This window comes from Canis lupus, chromosome 3 (assembly GCF_011100685.1).
Source record: "Canis lupus familiaris isolate Mischka breed German Shepherd chromosome 3, alternate assembly UU_Cfam_GSD_1.0, whole genome shotgun sequence".
In the NCBI taxonomy this organism is placed as follows: domain Eukaryota; kingdom Metazoa; phylum Chordata; class Mammalia; order Carnivora; family Canidae; genus Canis; species Canis lupus.
The window spans coordinates 47,218,456-47,236,667 of NC_049224.1; the positions used below are offsets into that span (position 1 = coordinate 47,218,456).

The 18,212-nt window shown below is 44.8% G+C and overlaps 1 long non-coding RNA gene across 1 annotated transcript in view; it reads right to left on the reverse strand.

The window, feature by feature from the left end:
- Positions 1–2,716: 2,716 nt before the first annotated feature.
- LOC119871617 overlaps positions 2,717–18,212 on the reverse strand; it is a 30,833-nt gene continuing 15,337 nt past the window's right edge. The window contains exon 3 of the long non-coding RNA XR_005357016.1: positions 2,717–4,827. This is a non-coding gene — a long non-coding RNA (uncharacterized LOC119871617). The remainder of the gene's footprint in view (positions 4,828–18,212) is intronic.

Below are 18,212 nucleotides of genomic sequence, written 5' to 3' on the forward strand. Positions count from 1 at the left end.
CCGAATGGGTAGTGTAAAGCTGCTGCACTATGGAAAAAGTAGCTCTTCTTCTGTTGGAGTTTTCATCAGGTATGACAACTCTGTCATTCTCTAATTCCCAGATAGAAAGTTAAGATGAAAGGTGATAAAAGATAAACTTCGGCATATTTTTAAAAATTTAAGAGTTTGTTTGAGCAAAAATTCATTCCAATCAGGCAGCACCAAACCAGAAGTAGTTAGGAGCACTCCCCAAACAAGAGCTAGAGAAAAGACATAAAGTATGGAAATGGGAGCACCTGGGTGGCTCAGTGGATTGAGATTCGGCTCTTGGTTTCAGCTCAGGTCATGATCTCAAGGTCAAGATCTCAGGCTCATGAGATCAAACCCTGTGTCAGGCTCCATGCTCAGTGGGGAGTCCACTTGGATTCTCTCCCTCTGCTCCTACCCCAGCTCATGCTCTCTCTCCTTTTCAATCTCTCAGTCTCTTTCTCACATATAAATAAATAGACAAACAAATAAATAAGTAAAATCTTTAATAAATAAAGAATAGAAACAAAAGAAAGTATTTGATTAGCTAGAGTTTGAAGCCTAATTGGCTGTTTGTGACTGATTGTCCTTAGCGTTTAGATTTCGTAACATTCAGGTATTTACAGGCTCAGATTTTGGTTTGCTTACATAGGTCATCATGGTATTAGAGCCACCTCGATCTAATGACCTTCTTTATTTAACAGGAGTCTTGAAGAGCTAGGTCAACCAGATGCTTACAAGCAAGGTGTATTGCTAGAAAGCACCAATGTGTAGGTAGCAGACGGGGACGTGGGGGCATTGAGAGAAAGACTCAAACCACACACCAGGATTTCATGAAGTTTACAGGTATCTACAAGACTCTTCAAGACCATTTTCACACCTAAGAGTGTACATATCGCAACACATTTTTAAGGGCTTGTCTTTTTTTCAAGATAAAAAGCTGCTTGGAAGAAGAAAAAAAAAACTTCCAAAAATTCATTTTCATGTAAAAACTGCTAAAAAAATTCATTTCTCTTTAAGGCAGGAGGAGAGAGCAGTCTAGAAACATACGAGTAAATTTTACTTTTCAAGTGAAATATAACAAAAAAAAAACCCTTGCTTTTGCTCCAGTCTTCGGGCTCACACATTTCCTTCTGACACACTGGAAGACTCAGCAATGGCAACACAGTCATGGCTACTCAAAGCCCATCCCTTTCTTCTAGAACTCGTAATTGACTAAAGATGAGGCCAGTTTCCTACAGGGGGAAGCTAACCACAACAGTGTGTGGATTCAGAAGAGCCTAAGCTGACTCAAAGATGGGCTGGGGGCCTTTTGTCTTTGCCAGCCCTCCAAACTTTCTCCATTCCTTGCTCCCCCGCCTGCCACCACTGAGATTACTAAAACACTGTCTCTTCCTGCCTCTTGAATCTGAACTTCCTCCCCAATGGTGCTGCTCAGGTCCAAGCTTGCTTCTGAAATAATGAGTCCAAGTGCCATGTGAGCCGGGACTGTGTGTTTTTTAGTCAACCATGCATTGGCCCCCAGATCTGGGCCATTCCCTGGAACAGAACAGGCACTCCAGAAATGTTTGTCGAAGAATAAAAGCTAGGCTGTGTGGATTTTCTTTATGATTCCTGATCTCTTTGCTGCATCTTTAGACCATGAAAAGGTGGCCCTATACCCCAGTGTGCATTCTTCAAAATGCCTTTGCAACTGTTGGTTTCCAATGGACTGTGAAGAAGAATAAAACCCAGGAACCAGAAAGAAAGTAAGAGAGAACTTGCTTACATGGCCCCAGGCTCAGCAAATCCACTGGTGCAGATGGAGCACTTCTTATAATGCCTGTCCCAGGAGAAGGGATTAGTCACTATGACCTTAGTCATTCTCTTTATACAAAGTGGGAGTTTTGTTTGGGCTGGTCTTGACTCATTGATCTACCCAACAGATTATATCTCTTATTTAAAAAACAAGCCGTGTTTTCAAACTTCTTATATCTATTCACCTCCTTCTTTTTAAAGACCTTAATTCGTTTAGACCAGAGTTTTCAAAATTCTCTGATCTTCTTTAGGTGCTATAATCAAAATTCTTCACAGGTCTTCATATTGATTGTCTTGGGCTGCCATATAAAAGTACCACAGACTGGGTGGCTTAAACCACAGACATTTATTTCTTATGGTTCTGGAAGCTGGAAGTCTAAATTCAAGGTGTCTTCAGAGTTGGTTCCTTCTGAGGCCTCTCTCCCTGGCATATAGATGGCCACCTTCCCCGTCACTGCACGCTGCCTTCCTCCTGTGCTCTGTTTCTGTGTCCAAATTTCCCATTTACATGAGAACACCAGTCATATTGGATGAGGACCCCCCCATAGACCTAATCTTCACATGATTACCTCTGGAAAGATCTTATCTCCAGATGAGGTCACATTCAAAGGTACAAAGGGTGAGGACCCCAACGTATTTTGGGAGGACTCAATTTAACCTGTAGCAGTCTTTCCATACTATTTGAAACACTCAGGCTGAGAATTAGATGGACAGCATAGAGAAGCTGTCTTTTAAAAACCCCAAAATGCCAAAAATTAACTTATTGTACAGATCGCCAACTCTTTCTCCACCTCCAAACTAAAAAATAATAAATACTACATCCCAAAATGCCTAACTGCCCTTTATTTTTTAAGACTTTATTTATTTGAGAGAAAGAAAAAGAGAGAGTGGGAGGGAGAAGGAGAGAGAATCTGAAGCAGACTCCACATTGAGTACACAGCCCAATGTGGGGCTACATCCCATGACTCTGATCATGACCTGAGCCAAAATCAGGAGTCAGATGCTTAACCAACTAAGCCACCCAGGTGTCCCCTAAGTGCCTTTAAAGCAACCCAAGCTTGCCTGCTGAACTTCCCCATTCCTGACAGATCAATAACCCTTTTTCCTTGCTTCTCTGTTATTATACCCAGTTTCTCTATGTCAAGCCTGTCAGCTTAAACTAAACCAGTGAGCTTGACTGTTACTAGGTAAATCCAACCAAAGAGTTGTGCTTTCCTGATCATGATTTTCCCATGTCAGTAAATTAGGCATGTATTGCAGCATGCAGCCCATAAAGCCAGAAAAAAAAGCAGGCCCACCCCCAAGAGTTCACATAGAGAGTAGCCAACACATCACATCTGGACTGAGAGGCAAGAGCCAAGCTGAGGGGGTGAGCTGAGTTCAGTGGTCACAGAAAGACACTGACAAATGATATGCAGCATTCCAAGATCAGAGTCAAGCTCAACCTTTGCTTGGAGAGAGGTTTGAAGAGCTGCTGTGGGGACCCCCAACTCCATCTTGCTAGACATTGTTCTGCCATCTTGGGCTAGTTTAAAAGGCCATTGGGCTATGCCAAATATTTCCCAGATATCCCTCTGTTTTCTCAGTCCTTAGCCACTTGGCAGCTGGTCACAACTAAACTGCACACCTCTATTAATATCACAGCCCCAAGGAGGAAGTACCAGGGAAATAGTAACAATGCTCCTAAATCTTTCCAGCACCCAACAGGGCAGCACACACACTGTGGGAAGGTGTGCTTTTCCCATCTATTTTGTTATCAAATAAAAGATAAAGAGCAAGACTGAACCTACTGGTCTAAATATCTTTGCTGAACCCTCAAAAGATTGCTCAGAAGATCCTTGAAGACATCACAAATGGCCATTCTTCCAAAATACCAAAGTTTTGAGAAAAAAACTTTAGGACAGCAGGAAAACACATTTAACAGTGTTTCCTTAACAGTATAAAAATTAGTAACAGAAGAAAACACTACTATAGTCTAACATTTTTTAAATGTTATCCTTTGCTCTTCAAAATGCCATTTTGAACTGAGCAGAGTTAGTACTATCAAACTGCATTCACCAAAGGTCTGTTTCCTAATCAAAATAATTTCTATGATACAATATGCAGATTTCATAAGACTGAAATATCTCCATTATTCAGAAAATGCTAGATGCTGATTTTTTAACATTTATTTTTAAAATCTGAATGAGACATTAAACAAAGGAACATGAGCACACAGGTTTTCTTGTGTAGAGACAGCAATAAGAATACTTTGAAATGTCACCAAGTCTTCCCAGAAATTTTAACAGTTTCACCTTAGATTGGATCAGTAACCATGAACAAAAGTCTAAAAGTTTAAAAAGAGAGAATCTTGCAACCTTTTAGAGGGAGGTAAAATTCTGCAGCGCTTCTAGATGCTTTTGAACAGAGACATTTTGCTTTGACAAGAGCTGTTTTTCCAGAACTCATTTTAAAAAACTGTCAGGCTTTCAAAATTTGCATTTCCATTTTGAGGCGAGAGAAGATATTTTTATCAAAATTTTCAAGTGTTTCAATGTGGGTTCACATCCAGATGAATTGGTATAAGGGAGGTTTCTGCTTTCTCTCCTCTAGAAGGAAACACAGGCAGGCAATGTCTCAGTCTTCTGCAAGATGTGTGTGGGTGTCCTCAGCTGGCCATAAAGGGTCTCTCCCTCTTCGCTTGTTGGCTTACGCTATGGAAATATCTATAGCTTTGGGCTGTATATAGCAGGCTTCTCATTAGAATTATTTACTGCTTCCAAGTCTGCACAGCTTATGTCACCAGGACCCCAATTCAGTCACTGAATACAAATAAGCAGGCATCTGCCCAAGGGCCAGAGGGGAAGCTCTCATCCCCATTTACAGAGGTACAGAGTCACAGACAGTCTGAAGTTTTCATACTCGGCTCTGATTTATGTCTTATGATTCAGGAAAATGGACTGACCTAAGAATCCTTGTCTCATTCAGTTGACCACCAATGCCAAATGGATTTGGAAGAAAGGGCAATCTATAATGACCATCGTCCTGTATTAAAGAAAAAAAAAGTTCATCCTTCTCTGCATGGGTCAACTCAGACCCATACCAGCTATTATTTCCTCATTACTGCCCTAGTCTAACAGTAATCTTGTAGCTAAACAAAACCAGCAGGGCAATTACATTTCAAACTTCTCTTGGAATCTAGACTCGGTGGTAACCCTACACCTCGCTACTGACCTCCTGGGGAGGAAATTGGTGTCCTCTGCGTTTGGAGGAAGTGAATTACACCCTGGAGGCCCTGGGTCACAAACTAACATTCCATTCTGTTTGTGGGCAAAATGGTTTCTTTTTTCATGATTTTGCTATTGATGCCAGTAGGCAGTGATTTTATTGACCTAGAAATGAAGTCACCAGCATTGTCTCTTTAAGAGAAAACGATTGTTAAAAATATATTTGAATTATGGCCAGTAAAGAGATGCCAGGCATATATCGCTGATTGCCTACAACTCTTTTTCAGCATGTGGCCTAACTTTCTATTAAAGATTTCATCAAGATGTTTGCCAGAATATGTGCCACGTATTTGAAACACACACCCTAAGAGAGATTTAAAGAAAAAAAAAGTCTTTAACTCCCCAGTAGGAGCAAAATGGAACTAAAGGGCTTGTCGCTTTAAACCAAGAATGATGGCATCAGCTTCAGAGGGTTGACTTTTGCTCCTGCATCTGAAAACAGCATTTTTGGAGTGTTGGGCAAGTCACTGTCTCCCCATATTTGAAAAGAGACTCAAAAATTGTTTCAGGCACCCATAAAAAGGAGGTATTTGTGAGGATTTCTTTTTAAAATAAAAGAATTAAGTCACGCGGCAAATGGGTACTGGGCTTCTGTTGAGGGTCATGAGCATGTCATGTTATCATGTGTCCAAAGCTCTGTGAATGTGCTAAAAAAAGTGAATTGTATGATATGTGAATTACAAGTCAATAAAGCTGTGACATTAGCAAAAAGAACTAAGTTGTAATGATGCTGTCATTATCATACAATTATTTTTAAGAACTAAGCAATTCAAATAACCCTTTTCATAATAGGATTACATTTTGGCAAGGAAATATTTGAAAAAATAATTTCAACTTTGACTACCTTGGCGATCATTTTTTTTTATGTTTTCCACTGAGGGGTGCCTGGTTGGTTCAGTTGGTGGAGCATGCGACTCTTGATCTTGGGGTGGTATGTTTGAGCCCTACATTAGGTGTAGGGCTTAAAAACTTAAAAACAAAATCTTCAAAAATAATAATAATAATAAAATAAAATTTTCCACTGAAATGAAGAATACATTTTTGATCTGTACATAGATGTAACACTATATCGTATAATTGCTATAATTTAATTTAGCCAAGCCTACCTGCTTATTATAATCTGAGTGGAAAATGTGACCTTTTGTGTTAATTAGGTCCGTATCTGCCCATGAGACCCAGGATAGTGAAGGAGCAGCCAGCGCCCTTCTTCCCTTCTTCGGGGCTAAAGGAGTCGTTGCACATTGTGTATATATCACTGCAAGACTTAGAACATGATTTTTAACTGCTACAGGGATCTGCTACACGGCAGGTGAGACTGTAAACTGATTCAACCCTTTGCAGAAAGGAAATGGCAATAGGTATTTAAAAATCCTAAAAGATATCTGTATGCTTGACCCTGTTGTCACACGTGTAGAGATCCATCCCAAACGAAATAATGCAAAGGATGGTGACCAAACTGTGCATCCAGCATCACTTCTGATAATAGACTTTAGAAAACAACGTAAAAATGCACGTATGTATGTAGAGGAATGTATTGGGTGAAATTATGAAAATCCACTTTATGCTATAGTCTGCAGCCATGAAAAAGTTTTTCATTATCTTAAAAGAAGGGCAGCCCCGGTGGCGCAGCAGTTTAGCGCCGCCTGCAGCCCAGGGTATGATCCTGGAGACTCTGGATCGAGTCCCACGTCGGGCTCCCTGCATGGAGCCTGCTTCTCCCTCTGCCTCTCCCTCTGCCTGAGTCTCTGCCTCTCTCTCTCTCTCTGCGTCTCTATGAATAAATAAATAAAGTCTTTAAAAGAAAGAAAAAGAGGGGCACCTGGGTGGCTCAGTGGTTGAGAAGTTGCCTTCAGTTCAGGGCATGGTCCCGGAGAACTGGGATCGAGTTCCACATCGGGCTCCCCTCGAGGAGCCTGCTTCTCCCTCTGCCTATGAGATGCCTGAGCTCAGAAGCAGATTCTTCCCCTGCTGAGCCTTGAAATGGCTGCAGTCCCAGCCAACAGCTTGGTGGTGGCATCAGGAGAGAGTCACCCGAGCCTCCCGGCTCTCCCTCACTAAACCATTCTGGGAGGCTCCACTGGCAGAAACTCTTATGAAAAATTATTCTGCTGACTTGCACCTTGAGCTCGTTTGTCACTGCTGGGAAATGATTACATGAACTCAAAACCTGTGTCCATTTCCAGCTGCCTTGATAGGATTTTATTTTTTAAAAAATCCTCAAATTATGGCAGTTGTTAGTGCCTGTTTTAAGACACTAAATTAGGACAGTCTGTTGTGGAGCAGATAGATAACGAATACATATAATAGAGGAAAGAATTATGGGGAAATATACTAAAATGCACACAGGGGTATTTTAGTCCGATGACAAAACATTTTCCCTCCTTTTGTCTCTCCATTCAAATAATCTGTAATTGAAAGTCAGTCCAGCCTGGTTGAAAAATATTTTAGCTCCTTTACAAACAGCAATTAAACTTTTTCCCAAGCCCTATGTATCCAAAGGATGGGGACTTCATAATTGTTCAGAGATATATGCGGAAGAGGGGCGAAACGACTGTCCCCTTAAGACATAGCTGCTCCTGACACAAACATCCATGTGTATGCTGTTCTGTGCTGCTCCTTTCTTTTTTTTTTTTTTTTAATTTTTCTATTTATTATTTATGATAGTCACACAGAGAGAGAGAGAGAGGCAGAGACACAGGCAGAGGGAGAAGCAGGCTCCATGCACCGGGAGCCCGACGTGGGATTCGATCCCGGATCTCCAGGATCGTGCCCTGGGCCAAAGGCAGGCGCCAAACCGCTGCGCCACCCAGGGATCCCTGTGCTGCTCCTTTCTAAAGATGCTACAGACTGAGCAACAGCAAGGAAATCATTGAACTGTTTTCTTGCTCCTTTTGGAGTTCACACTGATGCAGCCATATTCTGTTATCTAGCACTTTTTTTTGACAAATGCTACAGGTTTCTAAGCTATTAAAGGAAATAAAACACTGCAAGCACCTCATACAGGGCCTGACACAGAAGGGCCCCTTGGATGGTGGAGGCCATGGGCTGAGGAATGGGGGGGGTGGGGGCAGGAGGGGGAGTTTCTGTCTTCTGTCCTGGCAGGTACTACCAAGCCAGGACCACTGGGTGGGTTTGTAGACACTTCGAGCCTTATCACAATGCCTTTTTCAGGAAAAATTCTGCTGACTTGCCACCTACAGCTCATTTGTCACTGCTGGGAAATGATTATATGAACTCAAAACCTGTGTCCATCTCCAGCTGCCTTGATAGGATTTCATTTCTTTAGAAAATCCTCAAATTATGGATGTTTATTTTGATCCTATACTAAAATAGATCTCAGGACCCCTGGGTGGCTCAGCGGTTGGGCGCCTTCCTTCGGTCCAGGTCATAATCCCAGGATCTGGAATCGAGTCCCGCATCAGGCTCCCTGCAAGAAGCCTGCTCTTCCCTCTGCCCGTGTCTCTGCCTCTCTCTCTCTCTCTGTCTCTCACAATAAATAAATATTTTAAAAAATAAAATAAAATAAATAAAATCGATCTCTGTGCTAAGGAGGGTGTGATTTCAGCTCTTGCAAAGCCAGGAGCCGTGATGCATCGGGCACTCCACATGCGGTGAAGAAGTAATTGGGTGAGGGTACTCGTTGGTGGATACACCACGGAGGCCAATTATTCTTAAGCACCAATATACATTTAATCAGGGCTTGGATTGTTTTTCTCCAAAGGTGGGTGTGCTCATAATAGGGCCTTCAACCCAATTTGTCCTTCAAGGCAAAGGACCTTTACAGTGTTTAATTAAAGATATACAAAATGGTATAAGTGTGCAAAGTTGGCTAAAACAGGGAGTATTTTCAAGGACTCAGAAAATGCTACTTTTATTTAGGAAATCACACATACTTGGGCTACACAGAGTGGTAGTAATTATAACCATGATGACATTACCAGGAAGATGGGCTGCCATGGTTAGGGCTTAACCAAGAAAGGCAGCCAATGCTCGAAGTAGGGACAGAATCTCACCCACTGCATTTTGGAGAACTGTGCCACCTATCCCCCAGAAAATGGACCATCTGAGCCCAGGGAGTGCTGAATCATGACCCTCCACAATAAGGAAAAATGAAGATAAATCTAAACTCCTAAACAAAGTAAACATTATCTTGGGAGGTATAAGCATGAATCTGCTCATTGAGATAGATAGTATTGATATCACTGGAGTTAATCAATTCAATCCATTGACCACACTGGCCTAGTTTTAAGCAAAACAAGACAAGAGAACATACTGGAAAGAAATACTGTTTCAGGATTCAGGTAACTCTGGTTCTAGTCCTGTTTCTCACTTTGACTAAATGTATGATATTAGCTAATTCTCTTACCAACTCTGCTGGAAAATGATTAAAGGAGCCCGAAGTTTGGGACCATTACCATTTGCATTGATAGGGTTTTATTATTTTAAAAATCCTCAAATCTTGAATGTTATTTTTATCCTTAACTAAAATCAACCTCTGAATTTGGGAGGGTATGATGCCAGCTCTTAGCTTCCTTCTAACTAAACTGGAGGGGGTGCACTAGCCCAGCAGTTCTTAATTAAGTATATGAATCAGAATCTCCTGAAAATATTGTCAAATTCTCAAGCCAATTGTTATTCTAGATAATTCTTGAATCTAGCATTTCCGGGGCTGGGGCCTTGGCACCTGTTTCTTGAAAACCTTCTCCAAGTGGTTTTGAGACATGTTAAGAACCAAAGGCAGGGTGAACTCTGGTTGCCATCCATTCCCATTATCCTAGGGGTCTAGACCTCCTTGCCTGTATAAGTTCTTGACAGCCCACTTCGCTTCCTCCATGACTGGTCCTGAAGCCCTCACATCAGGATGAACATCACCAGAGGAGAGAGGGCCACTCTCTCACACACACAAGCAAGTATCTGGCATCACCCGGAAGATGTTAAGTCTGAACAAGAACAAACTGGTGGCATGGAGATTCTTCCGATGTGTGTACACATGGACGCACACAGAGCTTGACGGCAACATCACTCTGCTCCTCAACCTTGTGCTGATGCCCAGTTCCTGGTCCCTTATAAGATCCAATGTCTTGTTTCACTGTGATTAGAGATCTGGGACCGGATGACAGGAGGACAATAAGTGAACAATTCCAGAGCACCCAAACATTGCAGGAGTCATTTCTTTGCATCAACAATTCAAGCCTGAGCTGTCCCTACTTATCGTGCAAGGAAAATGACAGGAGAATGATGGTGCCATTTAACCAACATAAATGGCTCCTGCTATGAAAACAAAGAACATAGACATAAAATGTTGAACCAGGGCTCTCCTTGTTAATACTGAACATCTGCATGCAGAAAGAAAAGTGAAGGACCAACCAGCAGAGAGAAGCCTGGGATCTCATACCTCTGTTCATAACACATCAAACTTATCTTTTCCCTTTTGAGTGAATATTAGCCCAGCACCAATCCATGGGAAAGGGACCCATGCCTCCCAAGCAGTCAAACTAGGAAAAACTATTACATTTGAAAATAAAGAGACTCAGGATGCCTGGGTGGCTCAGCAATTGGGTGTCTGCCTTCAGCTCAGGGCATGATCCCGGAGTCCCAAGATTGATTCCTGCATCAGGCTCCCTGCGGGGGCCCTCCTTCTTTCTCTGCCTCTTTCTCTGTGTCTCTCATGAATAAATGAGTAGACACTTAAAAAAAAATTGTATGAAAATAAAGAGACTGGGCAGCCCCGGTGGCACAGCGGTTTAGCGCCCCCTGCAGCCCAGGGCGTGATCCTGGAAACCCTGGATCGAGTCCCACGTCAGGCTCTCTGTATGATGCCTGCTTCTCCCTCTGCCTGTGTCTCTGCTTCTCTCTCTCTCTCTGTCTCTATGAATAAATAAATAAAATCTTAAAAAAAAAAGAAAGAAAGAGACTCACAGTGTTCAGGAGCATAAAAAGGCATATGAACTTGAAACACTCTAAGGGTTCATGACTACAGCAAACTCCACAGGCAAGTGACACATTCAGGCACTCTGGGCATTGCACTTAGAAGGCCTCATGGTTGGCTTCATGCTCTGCTGTTACTGTTTTGAAATCATTAATACTTTTTTTTTTTAAATAGGCTCCATGCCCCATGCAGAGCCCAACACAGGGCTTGAACCCAGGATCCTGAGCTAAGAACAAAAGTCAGAGGCTCAGGGTGCCTGGGTCACTCAGTCAGTCGAGTGGCTGTCTTCAGCTCAAGTCATAATCTTGAGGTCCTGGGATCGAGCCGCATGTGGGGCTCCCATCTCAGCAGGGAGTCTGATTTTCCCTCTGCCCCTCCCCCCACTCATTCATCCACTCTCTCTCTCTCCCAGAAAAATAAATAAAATCTTTAAAAAAAAGAGTTGGAAGCTCAACCGACTTCCAAGTCACCCTGAAATCATTAATACTTTTTTAACATGGGGCCCATATTTTCATTTGCACTGCCCCCCACAAATTACATAGCTGGTCCTAGTCATGGCAGTTATTCAGAGGAATAAAAAATTAAGGTTATTTTCCACTAGATGAGAACTTAGTTCTTAGAGCATATAGTATAAACTAGGTTGCCTGAGGAGGAACTGCTTTCATCATCAAGAGTTTGCAGGACTAAGATGTGGACTCCAGGCCAACCAAACCCAAAGCCTGTGACCCCAAGGCTGGGAGGTAATATGACTTCCTGAGACACAGAAGGACCAGCCACCCAGACTTAAGGTCTCAAGCTCTCACCTAAAGTGTACTGGGTCTGCCAAGGCAGCAAGCACTGGCCTTTGAAAATGACTCTGCCTGCCAGAGGGGGACCTGCTAATGTTTCTACCACACCTGAAACTGGGCAAAGAACCACACCACAATCAGACAATGATTATTTCCTTCTCAGCCAGACTAACTCCAGTTTACAGCACTGGCCAGCATGGCTCTCTCCATGAAAGCCAACAGCCATGGAGGACTAACCACAGGAAAACTTGTGAGTGCAAAAGTGGTTTGGGTGAAGGGAGTAGAGAGCAGGACAGGAATGCAAAGGCCCAGGCTCAGAGCAGAGATGAAGGCAACCAACCCAAGACTTATTCTTTTCCCAACTTCCCTTCAGAAATGTCTAAATATGAAACACAAACCTTGAGTCAAATATATGAGGTCCATTCTGAGGAGAGGGGCAAGAAGAACACCTGATGAACATGAGAACCAGGGCTTCAAGAGGAGGCATGGCAGCAGACGCCACATAGCATCACAAAGACAAGAATGTCATGGTCACATGCTCCAGGGGAAGAAGGATTGACATAACTCTCTGAAAGGGCAATCCCAGAAGGAAAGCTGCAGTATTCACAGCTCTTAGAAGGCAAGATGTTCCCCTCACAGCTAGCCATTTTGGAGGGCTCCATGTCAGGGCCTGCCACTGGAGCCAAGGAGTGCTCCATGGCTATGACCAGAAAATGTCCTTGAGGTGGCCCAGAGGAACAGCCCATTTCAGTGCACTTGAGCAAAAGGACATGTTTTGTGAGACTCCTCAATAAAATTGCCAGTAAAACACAGGACGCCTGTCAAGTTAGAATTTCAGATACACAATGAATGGTTTTCAGCATGAGTACACAATATTCGGGACATACTTATAATAAAGTAAATTACTTGTTACTTATCTGAAATTCAAATTTGTCTGGATTCCCTGCATTTTCATTTGTTACATCTGGCAGTTCTACTCAGGGAAAGCATCACTGTGGCCTTTGACTCTCTTCTCCCCTTGGCCCTTTCCATCCCTCAAGTCAGAGAACAGACTTGAACTCTAGTATAGCAGGATACTAAGCCTCTTGGATCCAGGCAGCTGAGAAATACACACACTTCTCTTCCTATCCCACACCAATTATTGCCATGCCTCCTCACCCAGTGTCTAGCCTGCACCCACTACTCAACTGTGATGCTACCCTCCTTGCTTCCCTCCTATGCTTCCTATGGAAGATTGGTGCCTATGGAGGGGACCACTCAACAAGCCAAGGCATGGCAGCCAGCTACAGCATTCATTCTTCATTTATTCCTCCCTTTGTTCCTTTCTTCAACAATGGCATTGGAGCCAAACAGATGGGCAAGACAGACAAGATTCCAGCTCATGCAGGGCCCAAAGTCTAGGTGGGGGAGAAGTCAAATCAACAGATAAGCAAGAAGATATTTCCTAAAGTGGTGAGAGATATAGAAAATTCAGTAGATTGATGCAACCAAGTGAAGGTGGGGGAGGGGTTGGGTGAGAGCATTGGAATACATTAAACCCCTATCATCAAGGAGGACACCCTGAAGAGGTGGCAGGCTGAAGCCCAATTAAGAGTCAAACATAGGAGCAGATCCAAGGCAGACTGCTCCAGGCAGAGAGGCTCCTAAGTGTAAGACACTGGAGCAAGAAGAAGCTTAATATGTCTCAGGAAGAATGAAGACCAGCACATCTGGAGGAGGGAGAGAGGGGAGTACTTGAGGATGCAAGCAGAAGCCAGATAAAATGGAGGCTTTGGTACCCAGGACATCAAAAACAACTATCTATCCAAGAGATGAATTAACTTGCTGAGGGTCTCATACTTAAAAGATAAATGATCCAAGTTTCAAGTAAGGGTCAGTTTGCCAACAAAGTCCAACCCCTCCTCAAATTCATGACCTCCCTTGCAGAGCCCCTGCAGATGCCTGTTCTTGGAGAAACTGAGGCACACACAGGGAGGAGGAGAAAGAGCCATGGTAAAGGAGCCAGCAGAGGTCCTCTGGGTCCTCTGAGGCCAGACCCTGAGCAGTGGATCCCCATTGATGGGCCTCACCTGCACATAGACCCTGTCTACAGCGGCCCACCCTCCAGCCGTGAGGTGAGCTGCCGCGCTAGCATCACCGTGATGCAGACTCCCAGGCCTTTATGTGGCCTTCTTCTGCGAACTATGCAGACACCCTTCCCAAACATGGCCAGGCCCACAGATTGTCCCAGGACTCCGTGCAAGTGAGACAGCAGTGAGAACTTCTAAAGTGCCAGCCTGGGCTGCAGCAGCCCCACCAAACCCAGAAAATACTCTGACTATGGTTAATTTAGAATTCATTATGTCTCTCTTTCCATGAAAGATAAACCAATAGCTGCCCTTGACAGCTGTTTTCTCTGCGGTCATTCCTTCTCGCTGCCCAGCTACTCTTTCTTTGGGGATTTGAGCGATGTAACGTTAGTACTATCAATTTCATTCAGTCCCTCCAAGGTAGTCTACAGGGACTCGGGGAGGCAGCCAAGCTGAATGCCCTTAACCGTTTGTGCCCTGTGCAAGCCAAGGGGGTGCAAAACAAAGGACATAGAGAGCAAAGTTCCAGAAAAGATTAAAAAAAAAAAAAAAAACCTTCTAGCACTGAATCTGTAGAAAATAGACAAGGAAGAGTGAGATGACAAGAACTTGGAGAGTGCAAATCAACTTAGAGCAGAGCCTGGTCCCTCACCAGGGCCAATGGGCAGCTTAGAGTTGCCTGTCCCAAATGGGATGCTCAACTATGAAAGTACAAAGAGCAGATACACCCAGAAAATGATTTGCTGGCCAAGAGGAAGTCCACCACTTCACACTTGTCTGTAGCTCCATTTGGCCATTTCATTGTAGATGGGCCTCAGAAGCCCGATACACATAATGAAAAGGATCCTGCACCATGGGTTAGAAGATGGGGAAGACAGACTCGGGTTTTCTGAGAACCAAGTGAAGTGGTCAGCATTTGAACATTAACCCACAGAAACCCCAAAAGGCAGACACAGAGATCACCAGTTTCCAAGCAGGTAAACTGGGGCTCTTGGAGTTTTGGTAAATTGCCAAAGACCATGCAACTGAGAAGTCAAGTGGCCGGGTTCAGAATATAGGTGAAAGTGGTTCCCTAGTTAGGGTGACTTCATCCCCAGAGGATCATTGGCAATGGTCTAGAGGTATTTTTCATTGCCACAGCCAGGGTGCTGCTAATAGTGGTTAGTGCAGAGAGGCCAGGGATGCTGTGAAATGTCCTACAATCCACATGGCAGCCCCTGCAGTAAAGAATTATCCAGCCCATGTGCCAATCATGTCATGGGTGAGAAGAACTAGTTCCAACTGACTCAAAGTCCAAGTAGCCACGAGGGTTGGGGAGGTCAGTGAAGGAACAGCACAAATCATTCAAAATAACAACTGTTGAAATTGCACATGATGTTTTACAATTTTCATTTCTGACCAGGGCAGCCTTGGTGCCTCCTCGGCTTAATGGGGCACATGGAGCAGGGAATTTCCAAAGCTCTACAGATGGTTTTCATGCATAACTACAATGGTTTGTCTAGTAGAAACCATGTGGACAAATCCTTAGGCAAAGCCTTGAGATTTCATCTCCAAGTTCTTCCCTGGCCTGAAATAAATTTTCTCAGCGTGTGGCATTTTTTAAAATGGTGGGCAGGGGGGACTCCTCCCTGCATGGATAATGAAACATAGTTCAGGTGTGGCCAAGGAGACCTCATCCAGAACTCTTCAGAAGCCTCTGTGCTTCATCAGCCCCATGAGCCACAGTCAGCTTGATGGCTTTCCAGGCTCTCTGGTTCCTCAGCAGAGCATGCATTCCTGCACAGACCTACTGGGGCATTTCCTTCTATCCTTGGAGGAAACTGCCAACTTAGAAACCAGGAAGAAAAATCACCTGGAAACAGATGAAGGTTGGAGAAAGGAGTGATCACACAAATATCTGGAAATAGAAGGGCCCATCCAGTGAGGTAAGCTGCACATACCTATGTGATCTAATCACCTCCCCACCTAAAACCCCAAAGAACACTTGCTAAAGTCTAACGCCCATCCTGGCAAGGGGTAGGGGAGCCTTCCTGATTTGGCTCCATGTAGCCCGCCCCAGATCCCTCCCCAACCAAAGACCACTGCCCAACCCCCTGCAGGGCCTTTCGCCATGCTGTACCTCTCTGGTAGGTTCCTTGGAGACACCCTGACTCATCAACCTGGGTAGTCAGCATTCCTTCATCCGTGTTCCTACAGCACTGGGGTTTTCCATGGTGGTAGTGCTGGGCTCGGCTCCCTGACAGCAGCTTACATTCCTCAGGCACAGAGACTTCTTCTTAAACGTTTCCATCCCCAGTTCTGGCAGACGGCAGAACTACTTCAGTAAGATGGGTGAAGGAAGAAAAGGCAGTGCGGCGGTGTTGTCACAAGTGGGTGACAGATACCAAATACGAAGTCGATGACACTTTTGCATCAAGAGGCTTGGGAGTCAGAAGGCTTAAGCTCACATCTCTGCTATGCCACTACTTTATGGGTGTGAATTAACCTCTCTAGACCTCAGTTTCCTTGTCTGCAAAATGGGGGATGAATAGCAATGCCCATCCGGTAGGATTACTGTGAGGATCAATGAGATCATGCATACAAAGCATTTAATTAGCACTAGGCCTGGGAAAACCACTCCATTGCAAAAAAAAAAAAAAAAAAAAAGATTAAAAAAGAAGAAAAAAAGCTTCTTTTTTGGTGGGACAGTTGACATTATGTACAGTAAGAAGCATTTTGCTTTAATTCCACATCAATGAAGAGAGAATTCAACAGATGCACCCAGAACCCCACGGCCCCCTGTCCTTTGCCACCAGGGGGAGAGGGCTCTTCCCCCGGTCTCGGCGGGCTGTCTGTGGCCAGAGCTTGGCCATCAGATGCCCTCAGTAACCAGCCGCTGATCAAAGCAAAGAGGAGGTTCCACACATTTTCTAGCAATGGCAAGCTAAATGCAGGCAACGACTGGTGTATTCGAGAAGAGGGAGGACGCCCCAGAAATGGGCACGATCTGTCCTGGAAGAAATAGAACCTCGTGTTCTTTTCAAAGTGGTTCTTTCCTCGGGCATTACCAGATTCCCGTGGAGAAAGCCAGTCACTGTCAAAAGGAATGATTTGAGGCAAAACTACAGAAGGCTTTTTTCTGGAGTCCTACTGTCCCTTCCCTCCCCTGTGTCCCAGCCCCCCCCAGCCCCCAGCTCACTGGGACCACCTTCTCTGGTATCCACTGCCGGCTTCTCATTAGCGCTCCGGGGAGGCAGGGGGCTGTAACCAGACCGGGAGGGCGATGCTATCAGCTGCTCCCCCCGCCCATGACTGGCACTTGGCTAAAAGCCTCCTCCGGCCTCCTGCACTGTGATTGAGTTTCCCCCTCCTGCCCCCACCCGCCCCTCTCCTTAGAGGCAGTGTCAGTGCCAAAGGGCCGCCAGCGCACCCCCCAGCCTCGCACCTGCGAATGTGAACCAGCCAGCTTGTCTGAATTAGGAAATCTCTCCCGGCTGGGCAGGCAGCCCTGTTAGCTGTGGGCGGGCTTGGGATCACGACCCAGAGGGCCCTGCCTGCGGGCAATTCTGGGCCCTTGGGTCCCCAGGATTCTGGGGTTCAAATGCCCCTGGAGGAGGGATAAGCGGTAACTCTGACCTCCCCCCTGGTAGGTATCTGGACAGTGTCAAAGGCAGTCCTCGGTGCTGGGATCTGAAGGAAGCAGCGAGCACAGGGCAGTTTTCTGGCCCCAGAAAAATGGTGATGAGGGTGGGGAGGGAGGCCAGGGCTATCAGAGGAGTTGAGGCCCTAACATTGTAGCCAAGAACCCCCTGCTGCTGATAATCCACAGCCTAAGGAACCCTGAGGGCAAGAGAGGGTTGCCCTGGTCGGAAGCCTCTGCTTGCAACTTTTACCCAAAAGGCAAAAGAAGCTGCTCCATCAGATACAGTGTTTACTCCTTAGTTTCCCCCAGTCCCAGTGCCCTTATGCCAATCGACTTGTCAGGCAGCCAGTGTGGCCACTTAAAAAAAAAATGGTTTTTAGCCCAGTAAAGTTGCTGCTGAGAAGGACTTTGGCAAGGTCCTGCTTTATCAGCCAAAGGCAGCTCAGCAGCAATCCACCAGAATTTCAACAGAAAACCTAGCCATTTCATAAACCTGATGTCTTCATTTTATTTCCAAACACTAATAAATTTAGAACTTATGCCTCCAAGGAGAAAAGAAACCAACATTTGTTGAGATCCTACCGTGTGCTGACCCGTCCCATACACTACCTCGTAGAAGCCACACATTGCCGAGGGGGCGGGGGGGAGTAGGTGGAGCAGTTCCTCTCTCTCCCCATTAACCCCAAAATCTCATGACAACCTGGGATCTGCTTTCCCCTCTGCTGCCGTCAGCAT